The sequence below is a fragment of the Dipodomys spectabilis genome, unplaced genomic scaffold (assembly GCF_019054845.1).
Source record: "Dipodomys spectabilis isolate Male_0828 unplaced genomic scaffold, ASM1905484v1 ptg000228l, whole genome shotgun sequence".
Lineage (NCBI taxonomy): Eukaryota > Metazoa > Chordata > Mammalia > Rodentia > Heteromyidae > Dipodomys > Dipodomys spectabilis.
The window spans coordinates 10313799-10326570 of NW_024870905.1; the positions used below are offsets into that span (position 1 = coordinate 10313799).

Consider the following 12772-nt stretch of genomic DNA (forward strand, 5'->3'; position numbering starts at 1 on the left):
TCAAAGTGTAGAATCCCTACTTTTAAAGGGAAACTTCACAAACCTGCACCTGCATCGGGTGACAATTCCACAAACAGTCCTGGTCTGCCTTCCTTTGGACTGGTCCATCTTCCTTTGGACTAGCTTTGCACCGTACTAATTCCAGATACCAAATTCTATTTTGGTTTCATTCCAATTTTTCCACAGATCCTCCTCTGTTGTACATGCACTAGAGAGTTGAAATTCAGGGCTTACTGTTCAGCTCAAAGCTGGCCATCTTGAGCCACACACTGCTTGAGCCACACACCCCTTCTGAGGTTTTTTTTGTTTTCTTTTCTTTTTGTAAGTCGTGGGGTCTGAACTCTGGGCCTGGGCGCTGTCCCTCAGTTTTTCAGCTCAAGGCTAGCGCTCTACCACGTGAGCCACAGCACCACTTCTGGCTTTTTCTGCTTATGTGGTGCTGAGGAATTGAACCCCGCTCTACCACTGAGCCACCTTCCCATCCCCTCCCTCCCCCCTTTTTTTTTGGTAGGTTGTGGGGCTTGAACTCTGGGCACTGTCCCTGCACTCTTCAGCTCAAGGCAAGCACTCTACCACTTGAGCTACAACGCCACTTCTGGTTTCCTGGTGGTTTATTGGAGATAAGAGTCTCACAGACTTTCCTGCCCGGGCTGGCTTTGAACCACGATCCTCAGATCTCAGCCTCCTGAGTAGCTAGGATTACAGGTGTGAGCCACCAGCAACTGGGTATACATATATTTTTTTTGTGCCAGCCCTTGGGCTTGAACTCTACCATTTGAGTCTCTACCACTTGAGTCACACCTCCACTTCTGGCTTTTTCATGGCTCATTGGAAATAAGAGTCTCACAGATTTTCTGCCTGGGCAGGCTTCACACTGGATCCCCAGATCTCAGCCTTGGGAGTAACTAGGATTACACGCCTGAGTCATGGGCGCCCGGCAGTGCTTCCAGTTTTTCACTATTAGAAACTTAAACTTCTTTTACATTTGTACATACGTCTTTCTTTCTTTATGCAAGTTTGGGACTTGAACTCACTTTTTTTTTTCACTCAAGGCTGGTGTTCCACCACTTGAGTCACAGCTCCACTTCTGACTTTTGACTAATTAGAGATAAGAAACTTGGGCTGAGAAGGTGGTAGAGTGGTAGAATGCTTTGCCTAGCATGTTTGAAGCCCTCATTTTGATTCCTCAGTAAAAACATATAAACAGAAAAAGCCGGGCTGGGAAGGTGGCTCAGTGGTAGAGCGCTTGCCTTGTATGCATGACGCCCTGGGTTCGATTCCTCAGCACCACATAAGCAAAAAGAAAAAAGCCGGAAGTGGTACTGTGGCTCAAGTGGTAGAGCACTAGCCTTGAGCTGAAGGGCTGAGGGGCAGTGCCAAGGCCCAGAGTTCAGGCCCCATGACTGGACCTCCCCCCCCAAAAAAAAAAAAAGAAAAAGAAAAAGCCAGAAGTAGCACTGTGGATCAAGTGGTAGAGTGCTAGCCTTGAGCAGAAGAAGCTCAGAGACAGTGCCCAGGCCCTGATTTCAAGCCCAGGACTGGCCAAAAATAAATAAATAAATAAATAGGAGTCTCACAGACAGATTTTCCTGGGCTGGCTTGGAACCTAGATCTTCATATCTAAGCCTCCTGGTTAGTTAGGATTACAGGCATGATCCATTGGTGCTTGGCTGCACAGCTTTTATATTTTTGGAACCCAAGATATACAATTGCTAGGTCAAATAATGTGGCTAACCTGGTGCCCGTGACTCACGCCTGTAATCCTAACTACTCAGGAGACTGAGATCTGATGATCACATTTCTAAACCAGCATAGGGCAGAAAAGTCCCCATGAGACTCATCTCCAACTAACCACTCAAAATATGGAAGTGGTACTATGGCTCATGTGGTAGAACACTAACCTTGAGTACAAAGAGGTTCAGGGACAGTGCCCAGACCCTGAGTTCATACCCTGCAACAGGCATCATCATCATCATCATCATCATCATCATCATAATGCCTTTGTACATTTCAGCCAGCAATTTAAGACAAGGTCTGTTTTCCCACATCTTGCCACATAGCTATTATTCTCTGAAAACTAGTTTTTTGTTTGTTTGTTGTGTGTATGTGTGTGTTGGTCCTTAGTCTTGAATTCAGGGCCTTGGTGTTATCCCTGACCTTTTTGTGCTCAATATTACCACTTGAGCCACACTTCCAACTTCTGGCTTTTTGGTGGTTAATTAGAGATAAGAGTCTCACAGACTTTTGGCCTGGCTGGCTCCAAACTGTGATCGTCACATCTCAGCCTCCTGAGTAGCTGGGATTGCAGGCATGAGCCACTAATGCCTGGAATTCCTGTTGCTACTGTTTGTTGAGATAGGGTCTCTATGTACCTCACAGCCTGGCCTTGAACTCCCAGCCTTAAGTCTCTGACTCCCGAATATGAGGATTCCATGTGCTCTAATCCTTAACTCTGGTGCTGAGATTTCTCAGAATTTTTTTTCTGCCAAAGTCTGAAATAGTTTCATTTTTTGTTTTATTTTTGTTTTTTGTTTTTTTGTCATTTTGTGGCTTGAACTCAGAGCCTGGGTGTTGTCCCTGAGTTTTTTTGCATCAAGGCTGGCATTCTACCACTTTGAGCCACAGTTCCACTTCCCACTATTGGAGATAAGAGTCTCCCAGTGTTCTCTGCCAGGAGTGGCTTTGAATCATGATCCTCAGATCTCAGCCTCTTGAGTAGCTAAAATGACAGGCAGAAGCTGGGTACAAGTGGCTCACATCTGTTATCCTAGCTATTCAGGAGGCTAAGATCTAAGAATCCCGGTCCAAAGCCAGCCTGGGCAGCAAAGTCCATGAGACTCTTATCTTTAATGAACCACCAGTAAACCGGAAGTGGCCTTGTGGCTCAATGGTAGAGCACTGGCCTTGAGCTGAAGAGCTGAGGGACAGCACCCAGGCCCAGAGTTCAAGCCCCACAACTGACAAATAGAATAATAGGCATGAGCCACCAAAGCCCAGCTTTATTGTATTTGATTACCAGCAGTAGAGCTGTGGCTCAAATGGTAGAGCCCCAGCTTTGAGTGAAGGAGCCAGGGAGAGCTAAAAGCCCTGAGTTCAAACACCAGCACCCAACAGTGGGGAAAAATCATAATATAATTCTATCTTTAAAATATTTAAGACACCAGCTTGGCTCCAGTGGATCACACCTGTCATCCCAGCTACTCAGGAGGCTGAGATATGAGGATGGCAGTTCAAAGCCAACTCAGGCAGTAAAGTCTAGAGACTCTTCTCTAATAAGCCACCAGAAAACTGGAAGTGGTGCTGTGGCTCAAGTGGTAGAGTGCTCTTCTTGAGCTGAAGAGCTCAGAGACAGCGCCCAGGCCCAAAGTTCAAGCCGAATGACCAACAAAAATAAAATAAAAATATATCTGTTACATATATGTATATTTATTTACATATATACATATATATACATATGAAACAGAGCTGTTCTCTACAATATCACATTTAGCATTAAGGAAGGGGAAAAGTAGAACTTTTTTGGTATTGTTTTGATAGAGCTCACTTTCAAAATGTTTATGAGCCTTCTTAACCTTCCTGTGTTATATCCTCAAGTTTTACTAAATTTTTGTTTTTTAATCTTCAAATGGCTGTAATTCTGCCGTTTCCCCACTTCGTAACAAATACTCCCCCTAACCTTCATTCAGAGGCTCAGGCTTCGTGGTCCCCTTCCTTCAGCTTAGGTCAACGTATTTATTTACTGATTATTTGTGAAGCCTTTGACTAGGTTGGAAACGTCCTCCAGGCTTAGGTAAATTTTCCTCCTTGAGCCGATCTCCGTCAGGAATTGAAAGCTGGAAAAGCAAAACTGACGTCCGCCCAACGTGGGGCTCGAACCCACGACCCTGGGATTAAGAGTCCCATGCTCTACCGACTGAGCTAGCCGGGCGGCTGGCGGCGCTCCCTCTCCCTGGTCTCTTCAGCGGATCGCCCCGCCCGGGTCCTTCCGGGGTCGGCCCGCGCCGCCGCCGTCCCGTCCGGACCCGAGCTCCCCGGGAGCCAGCGGGCGCCGCCCCTGAGGGCGGGGGAGGGGGCGCAGCGGGAGCGCAGGTCAAAGGTCGCGATCCGACAGCCCCCCCCCCCTTCACCCCCCCCCCCCGGCCCCGGAGACGGGCACCTGGGGTCCCCAGACTTAGCGGGGAAGGGGCCGAGAGGGGCCCAGCCCGACAGACACACCCCGAGTTCGAATCCCGGAAATTAATTATCAACTATCTTAGAATTTGCACACGAACGAAGCTAATAAAAGGGGGGGGTGGAACAATTCTACAGTCTGATAAGAACCTGGGGGGGAGGAGGGGGAGGGGCAGGAGGAGGGGGAGATGAAGGGGGAGGGGGAAGGGCAGGAGGAGGGGGAGGGGGAGATAAAGGGGGAGGAGGGAGGGGCAGGAGGAGGGAGGGGCAGGAGGAGGGGAGGGGGAGGGGTAGGAGGAGGGGGAGATGAAGGGGGAGGGGGGAAGGGCAGGAGGAGGGGGAGGGGGAGGGGAGGGGGAGATGAAGGGGGAGGGGGAGGGAGGGGCAGGCGGAGGGGGAGGGGGAGGGAGGGGCAGGCGGAGGGGAGGGGGAGGGGAGGGGGAGATGAAGGGGGAGGGGGGAAGGGCAGGAGGAGGGGGAGGGGGAGATGAAGGGGGAGGGGAGGGAGGGGCAGGAGGAGGGGAGGGGGAGATGAAGGGGGAGGGGGAGGGAGGGGCAGGCGGAGGGGGAGTAGGGGAAGAGGAGGGGGAGGGGAGGGGGGAGGAAGAGGAGGAGGGGGGAGGGGGAGGAGGTTCGTCTTGTAGGAACTGCTAAGCATTGTAAAGAATAGAACGGGTGGAACCAACCCACGCAGGTTGGGGGAACTGGCAGACTTGGCAAACCTTTCCAAAGAAAGTTGTGCAGAATGGGTCACCTGGCACCACTAGTCATTATCAATGAGCTTAGCAAAGACCCTCCGAGCAAGCTGCAGTAGTAGCTCACAAAAAAAGAAACAAACAAAACCCAGGAATTGATCTGAGCTTTTCAAGTAATTTACCCACTCCCAGTCCTGGGGGTCCAACTCAGGGCCTGGGCTCAGTCCCTTAGCTTCCTCCCTCCAGGCTGGCACTCTGCTACTTGAGCCACACCTCCACTTCTGGGCTTTGTACTGATTAATTGGAGATAAGAGTCTCAAGGATGGGTGGGAAGGTGGCTCAGTGGTAGAGCGCTTGCCTTGCAATGCATGAGGCCCTGGGTTCGATTCCCCAGTACCACATAAGCAAAAAAGAAAAAAGCCGGAAGTGGCGCTGTGGCTCAAGTGGTAGAGCGCTAGCCTTGAGCTGAAGAGCTGAGGGACAGCACCCAGGCCCAGAGTTCAGGCCCCACAACCAGACCCAAAAAAAAAAAAAAAAAAGAGTCTCAAGGACTTTCTTGCCCTGGCTGGCTTCAAACCATGATCCTCAGATCTCAGCCTCCTGAGTAGCTAGGATGACAGGCGTGAGCCACGCGCAACTGGCTTCTTTGAGAGACTCTTATCTCCACTAAAACTACCAAAAAAGCTAGAAGTGGCACTGTGGCTTAAGTGGTAGTGCGCTAGCCTTGAACAAAAGAAATTCAGGGGCAGATCAGTGTCTTGGCCCCTAGTTCGAGCCCCAGGACGGGCAACTATCAACCCAAGCAGAAAAGCTCCCCCCCCTCCAAAAGACACAGTGTGGCCTCTACCAGATGTCCATTTGGACAGGCCTAGGGGCTGGAGGTTCTGCTGGGACCTACTCCCTTCCCTTCTAAGTTCACCACAGCCCGAAACACCAAAAACAATCAGAATTGCAGGCAAGAAAGGCAGCTCACCTGAAGGACCAATCCCCCCACCCCCGTTACCATGGAGACAGCTTGAGCTGCAACTTCAGGATTTGCCAGCCTAGAGTCCCAGATCCTCTGGAGGCTGAGATCTGAGATCAAAGCCAGCCCTGGGGGTAGGCAAATCAGCTAGACACTCATCTCCAATTAACTAGCAGAAAGCCAGAAGTGGAGAGGTGCCAGCCACGAGCAGAAAAAGCCACGTGAGAATGGCAGGTGCTGAGTGCAAGCTCCAGTATAGGCACTAAAAATAAATAAATAAATAAAATAAAGGAAGGACAGAAAGGAACAATTGTGACACTTGGTCCCAGGGCTCACAAAGCTGCTATTATTGTGTCTGGCAGGGCTTCTTTGTCTTTCTAGAATGCTGTGGGAGGAACCCAGTGGGCCAGTCAGCCAGTATTCAGTAACCACAGAAGGAGTTGGCTTCTCCACGCAGCCACAGGACCCCAGCTGGCAAAGGGACTGGTCCACCATGTACGGGGCCAGCCATTGGCAGAGCTGAGCTTCCCACAGCCCTGGTCTCCTTCGAGGCCTCTGATTGCACACAGCACCAACACTCTCCTCCTTCTTCTCATTGTCTGCATGCTGGGACTCTCCTAGCACTGTGCCGTGGCTCGTGCAACCTCTTTACCATTCTAGAAACAACCAGTGCTGCTGTAAGAGGCAACTGATAAATGATCCAGGACTCCAGGCATCTACACTGAGAGACAAAAGAAGGAATCTCTTAGGAGAAGACTCCAAAGGCACCATGCCTATGTCCTCTGATCATACAAAATAGCATTTATGGAAATGAACTCTAGGGGCTGAGATTGTGGCTTAATGGTACTGTGCTTGCCTAGCATGCATGAAGCCCTGGGTTTAATGTCTCAGTATCATATACACAGAAAAAGCCAGAAGTGGTGCTGTGGTTCAAGTGGAACAGTGCTAGCCTTGGGCCAAAGAAGCTCAGGGACAGTGACCAGGCCCTGAGTTCAAGCCCCAGGACTGGCAAAAAAAAGAAAAAGAAAAAAAGAAAGAAAGAAAAAGACATGAACTGTAGGAAATGGAAACAAGATGATGTTTCTTTGTTGTTTTCTTTTTTGATCTTGTTTGTTTATCTGTCTTTGGGATGGTAGGGGTACAGAAATGGAGGAACAGAGTGAACAAATGCAGCAGTGTTACTCACTGGACACTTTGTGGAGAATGAACTATACAACTTGTGATGGGGATGGGAGGGGAAAAAACAGGAGAGAGTAGAGGAAGGGAGGACATGGTCCAAAAGGAAATGTAGTCCTTACCTGATTGCAACCCCTCCGTACGTCACTGTTAAAATAACAAGAACAAAATTCAAAGCCAGGCACTGGTGGCTCACACCTGTCATCCTAGCTGAGGATCTCAGGAGGCTGAGATCTGAGGATCGTGGTTCAAAGCCAGACGGGCAGGAAAGTCCATGAGACTTTTATCTTCAATAAACCACTAGAAAACCAGAAGTGGTGCTGTGGCTCAAGGGGTAGAGAGCTTGCCTTGAGCTGAAGAGCTGAGGGACAGCGCCCAGGCCCAGAGTTCAAGCCCCATCTCTCTCTCTCTCTCTCTCTCTCTCTCACACACACACACACACACACACACACACACACACACAATTTCTTTTTAAAAAAGCAAGCAAGCAAGCAGCTGGAAAGATGCTTTTGCCTATTCCTGGGAATTCACTTTTTAAATCTCTCAACTTTGATCTGAGGTATTCTCTCTCCCACATCAATTGGCAGACGAAAGAGTAACTTCAGATAAGCCTCTTGTGTGGAAGGCATACCACCCCCGCCACACTGATCACCTGAACCCCTCAGTCCCGCATGTGGGTGATGGCCGGGCCGCTTACCCCTATAACAGTGACAGCATCTCCAGAATTCTTTTTGTTGTTGTTGTTGTTGGTCATGGGGCCTGAACCCTGGGCCTGAGCACTGTGCCTCAGCTCTTCAGCTCAAGGCTAGCGCTCTACCACTTGAGCCACAGCACCACTTCCAGCTTTTTCTGCTTATGTGGTGCTGAGGAATCGAACCCAGAGCCTCATGCATGCAAGGCAAGCACTCTACCACTGAGCCACCTTCCCAGCCCCTCCAGAATTCTTCCAGACACAAGGCTACGCTCGGTCCCAAGGCGTCCTCTGCGATCCGGGACTGGGGTCACTCTGAAGATTTTTCTCACCACTGTCCCCCTGTTCCCCATTCTCCCTATGTAACCTGAGGCCCACGTCTGCACCCCTGAGATTCTGAAGATGTCCTCAGGTGCTGTCTCTGGTGGAGGCCGTGGAATTGAGGCAGGAAAAATGAGGGAAAATAAGGTGAATGACAACAAGGAATTTAGAAACACGGCATTATCTTCTTTTCTTTTTCAAAAATGTTTATTGTTGGTCGTGGGGTTTGAACTCTGGGCCTGAGCGCTGTCCCTCAGCTCTTCAGTTCAAGGCTAGCGCTCTACCTTGAGCCACAGTGCCGCTTCCAGTTTTCTAGTGGTTTATTGGAGATAAGAGTCTCACGGACGTTGCTGCCCAGGCTGACTTTGAACCGTGATCCTCAGATCTCAGCCTCCTGAATAGCTAGGATTACAGGTGTGAGCCACCAGCAGCACCTGGCTCTTCTTTGTTTTAACCCTCACATTCCTTCATAAGCCATAGTATTAGAGAAAGAGAGAGAGACAAAGAGAGAGAGAGAGAGAGAGAGCATCTCTCTCATATGATTTTGCCTACTAGCCCCAAACTATTAGTATGCTCTAAAAACTGAGAAGAAGCATCATATAAACAAACAAACAAACAACTTATGAGCTGGGCACCAGTGGCTCATGCCTGGCTACTCAGGAGGCTGAGATCTGAGGATCACGGTTCAAAGCCAGTCTGGGCAGCAAAGTCTGTGAGACTTCCAGAAAACTAGAAGTGGTGCCGTGGCTCAAATGGTAGAGCGCCTGCCTTGAGCTGAAGAGCTCAGGGACAGTGCCCAGGCCAGAGTTCAAGCCCCACAATGTACAAAAAAAAAAAAAGAAGAAGAAGAAGCAGACATGTGTAGGGCTGGGCATGTGGCTCAGTGGTAGAGTGCTGGCCTAGCATGTATGAAGCCCTGGGTTTGATTCCTCAGTACCACATACACAGAAAAAGCCAGAAGTGGTGCTGTGGCTTAGCAAAAGAAGCTAAGGGACAGTGCCCAGGCCCTGAGTTCAAGCGCCAGGACTGGCAAAGAAAGAAAGCAAGGAAAGAAAGTTGTAGGTCACATTCTAAGAACGATCAATTTTTAAGGTTAGAAAGAGGGCTATTTTCTAATTATTACCAAAGCTTTACAATTTCCTTTTCCCAGCACAGCGGGCTGGAAGCAGGGCTGACACAGGGTAGATGGCAGGTGGGGTTGGAGCAGGTAGTGAGGTTAGTGGATCACTCCCCACCCCATCCATAAAGATTTCTCTTTCCCACAAGCAGCACACTTGGCGGCTGCTGTTTTGTTTTTGTTTTCTGTCTGTAGTGGTGCTTGAACTCTGGGCCTGGGCGCTGTCCCTGAGCTCTTCAGCTCATGGTTAACACTCTACCATTTGAGCCACAGCGCCACTTCTGGTTTTCTGGTGGTTCATTGGAGCTAAGAGTCTCATGGGCTTTCCTTCCTGGACTGGCTTTGAACCGTGATCCTCAGATCTCAGCCTCCTGAGTAGCTAGGATGACAGGTGTGAGCCACCAGCACCCAGCTCACATATCTTTTTTTATGATGCTCCTTCTGAGTTTTTAGAGCGTACTGATTGTTTGGGGCTTGTAGGCAAGGTCAGATGGAGAGAGATGCACTTGCGTTCTCTCTCTCTCTTTAATACTGCAGCTTATGAAGGAATATGAGGGTTAAAACAAAGAGGATAGTGCTATGTTTCTAAATTCCTGGCTGCCATTCACTTTATTTTCCCTCATTTTTCCTGCCTCAATTCCATGGCCTCCACTGGAGACAGCACCTGAGGACATCTTCAGAATCTCAGGGATGCAGACATCAGCCTCAGGTTAATTGTAGAGAAGAGTCTCACGGACTTTCCTGCTAGGGCTGGTTTTGAACAGCAATCCTCAGAACTCAGCCTCCTGAGTAGCTAGGATTACAGGTGTGAGACACCAGCGCCCAGCTGTTTTGTTCTTTTAACTCCTTTGATAAGGATTTATCTCCCTAACTGATCACAAGTATACACCTTGTAATTACAGTTTATTTTTATTTTTTTGGCTAGTCCTGGGGCTTGTACTCAGGGCCTGGGCACTCACTGTCCCTGAGCTTTTGCTCAAGGCTAGCACTCTACCACCTGAACTGCAGCACCACTTCTGGCTTTTTCTGTGTATGTGGTACTGAGGAATCAAAACCAGGGCTTCAGGCATGCTAGGCAAGCACTCTACCACTTGAGCCACAGCACCAGTTCGGACTTTTTCTGAATAGTTAATTGGAGATTAAGAGTCTCAAGGGATTTCCTGCTTGAACTGGCTTTGAACCACAATCTACAATCTCGGCCTCTTGAGTAGCCAAGATTGCAGGTGTGAGCTACCAGTAGGGAGCTCAAGAAAACTTTTTATCATCCACAGTGAGTCACAGGGTCTAACACTAACTCTTGGCTGACTCCTCCAAACCTTAGAAAGAAGAGACTGATGGAACCCAGGGCCACCAGGAACAGAAAGAATAACTTCCTTTTGCTTCTGTGTGTGTGTGTGTGTGTGTGTGTGTGTGTGTGTGTGTGTGTGTGTGTGTGTTTTGTGCCAATCCTGGGGCTTGAACTCTAGGCCTGGATGCTGTCCCTGAGCTTCTTTTGATCAAGGCTAGTGCTCTATCACTTGAGCCACAGTGCCAATTCTGACTTTTTCTGTGTAGTTAATTGGATATCAGAGTCTCATGGACTTTCCTGCCCGAGCTGGTTTTGAACCTTCATCCTCAGATCTCAGCCTCCAGAGTAGCTGGGATGACAGGCGTGAGCCACCAGCACTGTGCGTTAACTTCTTATTGCGTGGTCATTTTGTGTCATGCATCATGCTAGGCCATTCTTCAGTGAATTACCATTCATTTCACAGAGCAACTCTACAAGGCCAATTCTAGCATGTTCTCCTTTTGCCCATGGGGAAACCAATGCTCAGAGATTAGCAGGACTTTATTCAAGGTCACATACTTAACGATCAGAAACTGGCTGGACTCTCTACAGACTATTAAACAACACAAAGACGTGTCAGCCTATTGCTAAACAGAATCTGTCCAAAGACATGCCATGGGGATCCTGGTATTCATCACAATAAATGTTTATAGAGATCAGAGTTAAACAGTCCCAAGAGAGTTTAGACGTTGTCTTTGGTACAAACAGAGCAAAGCCATGGAAAGACTTGGCCAAATTACAGACTGGGAAGAACAGGCTACGGCCTAAGGCAGGTAGTAGAGCTGGATGCTGGTGGCTCACGCCTGTCATCCTACCTACTCAGGAGGCTGAGATCTGAGGAACACAGTTCAAAGCCAGCCTGGGCAGGAACCACCAGAAAACTGGAAATGGCTCTGTAGCTCAAAGTAAAAAGGCAGAGGGTCAGTGCCCAGGCCCTGAGTTTAAGCCCTAGGACCAGCACAAAAATAAATACAAAAAAGAAAATAAAGAGACATCAGAGCCACATTTCAAGAGGCCCTGGAGAACACAGAGGAAGTGCTAGGTTGGAAGACACTGGACAGTAGGTCAAGGCCCATGGTTGAGAAACGGCGGGTTCACAATTCTCTTCCATGTGCATCTCTTTCTCCTGCAATGTGTGTGTGTGTGTGTGTGTGTGTGCGTGTGTGTGTGCACATGTCAGTGTCTACCAGGCTACAAGAGAACCTTTCCTGATTCTCCATTTATATGTCTAGATACAACCTGGCTGTTTTGTTTGTTTTTGGTCCGGTCGTGGTGCCTGAGCTCTGGGCCTGGGCGCGGTTCCTCAGCTCTTCAGCTCAAGGCTAGCGCTCTACCACTTGAGCCACAGGGTCTTGCCGGCTCCCTTTCCCAGCGTTCTCTGTACCTGGATGTCTGCATGGTTCTCTGGCAAAGTCTAATAATCTTTCACTAGTGCTCTACTATTTGAGCCACAGCTCCACTTCCAGTTTTTGTATTAGTCACTGGAGATCAGAGTTTCACAGGGACTTTCCTGTCCAAGCTGGCTTTGAACTTCGTTCCTTAGATCTCAGCCTCCTGAGTAGCTAGCTAGGATGACAGGCATGAGCCACCAGGACCCAGTTTACATTCTGGTTCTTGAGTTAAACCTTTAACTCCTATGACCTCATAGAAAGCCAGTTAAATAGTAAACGCAAGCTGGGCGCCGGTGGCTCACACCTGTCATCCTAGCTACTCAGGAGGCTGAGATCTGAGAATCATGGTTCAAAGCCAGTTCAGGCAGGAAAGGCCTCGTGAGACTCTTATCTCCAATAAATCACTCAGAAAACTCAAAGTGGTGCTGTGGCTCAAGTGGTAGAGCGCTAGCCTTGATCTGAAGAGCTGAAGGGTAGCACCAGGCCCACAGTTCAAGCCCCTAAATAAATAAATAAATAACAAAAGCAAGAATTCCTTTGCAGCTGTAAGTGAGAGATGCTTCCTGGAGGTATTCTTTTCCTTTTTATTTTTAACTTTTGCTAAGTCTGGGTGCTGTCCCTGAGCTTTTCTTTGGTCAAGGTTAGTGCTCTACCACATAAGCCACAGCTCCAATTCTAGCTTTTGGGGAGTTTGTTGAAGATAAGAATCTTATGGAGGGCTGGGAAGGTGGCTCAGTGGTAGAGCGCTTGCCTTGCATGCCTGAGGCCCTGGGTTCGATTCCTCAGCACCACATAAGCAAAATGAAAAAAGCCGGAAGTGGCACTATGGCTCAAGTGGTAGAGTGCTAGCGTTGAGCTGAAGAGCTGAGGGACAGCACCCAGGCCCAGAGTTCAGACCCCACGACCGGACCCAAAAAAAA

At 49.0% G+C, this 12772-nt stretch overlaps 1 non-coding gene across 1 annotated transcript; it reads right to left on the minus strand.

The window, feature by feature from the left end:
* Positions 1-3855: 3855 nt before the first annotated feature.
* On the minus strand, positions 3856-3928 carry Trnak-cuu. Its single transcript has one exon. It is a non-coding gene; the product is annotated as a tRNA-Lys (tRNA).
* Positions 3929-12772: the final 8844 nt, after the last annotated feature.